We start from the raw sequence: 1346 nt of genomic DNA, 5'->3' as shown, positions 1-1346 counted from the left end.
GCGCGGGCTCGGGCGCCCCACACCGAGGCGGTCCTCGGCGTTCCCGAGGTCGCCAGTGCCCTGCCCCGCGCGGCGTCACAGCATCTGCGGCGGAGGCTCGCGGCGCCCCTGCCCTGCGCTCGCGCGCTCCCACCCACCTGCTTCCTGCCCCCTCTGCTGGGCGAAGCTGCGATGGGGACGCCGAGGGACCCCCACCCCCGCCCGCCGCCGGCCGACCTCAGGAGCCGGTCACGCCTTGACGGAACTGAGGTTCTTCGCCGGCCGAGACCTGGGGGCACGTGTGTTCTCTAAATCTCGTGGCCTTTCATTTCCAGGCCCTTCATTCAAAACTGCTTCCGTTCACCCCAGGGATCAGCGCTAAGCCCTCGAACTCAGTTGAAAAGCAGTCATATCCTTACACGTTTTATTTCGTATCCCATCCGAATTTTATTTACATATAATTTTCAAGATTAAGGAATTTGGGGATGTAATCACACGTCAAATGAAGTGCGGGGGAATAAAAGTACAGTATTCCTGCTGGGAAGTCAAACTCACACGTGTGTATAATCAGTTAAACATGACGATCATAAAACGGGGTGCTTTTGCCAGGTTTCTGCGAAAAAAGAAATCAAAAGCGAATTGACTCCGGGGTTTAAATGCCAGCATTTCTGTAAACCAGGGACCATACTTTGTTGCAAGTGCACCTACACTTTCCAAGTTTCTGCGCCAAAAGGAGTGAAAACCGAAGTGTCTGAACTACAGGAAGTTTCCAAGGCTGTTCCGCCGAAGCGGTGCGGGGCATACACAACGGTGCGCCAAGACTTTTCCTGTCGTGGCCTAAGCTGGCGCAGCTAGGACCCCTGGCCACCCGGCTTGCGGGTGCGTGGCGGCGCGGCGCGGGGACCGCGCTGCCACCGTTCGGGACGTTAACGTGTGCAGCGACAGCAGGGTCGGGGCTGGTTTCACCCCAACTCCACTCCCCCCAATCTCAAACGCTGTCCCTGGCGGGCTCGACCGGGGTCCGGCTGGGGCCCCGGGGAGGTGGGTGCGCCTCAGCCGCCCGCCAGTCCGCCTCGCACACGCGCGGCCGCCGTGGGCCCGGTTTGCGCGGGGTCGGCGCTCGGGGCTCGGGCAGGTGGTCGCGGCGGCGCCGCGCGCTCGGGGCCCGCAGGAGGGCGAGCGAAAGCGGCGCGGCTCAGGCGCCCGCCCGGACGCGGCCGAAAGCCCGGGACTCAGGGCCCCCGAAGGGCTGCGCTCGGCCGCCGGCGGCCCCCGCGACCCCCAGGGGCCCGAAGCAAGCCCCAGGTGAGCCCGGCCCGGGGCCTCCCGCGGGGCCCCGGAGCCCCTCCCGCCGCCCTCCAGCGCTG

Source organism: Panthera uncia, chromosome E3 (genome assembly GCF_023721935.1).
Source record: "Panthera uncia isolate 11264 chromosome E3, Puncia_PCG_1.0, whole genome shotgun sequence".
Classification (NCBI taxonomy): domain Eukaryota; kingdom Metazoa; phylum Chordata; class Mammalia; order Carnivora; family Felidae; genus Panthera; species Panthera uncia.
This window is presented reverse-complemented; position numbering follows the sequence as displayed.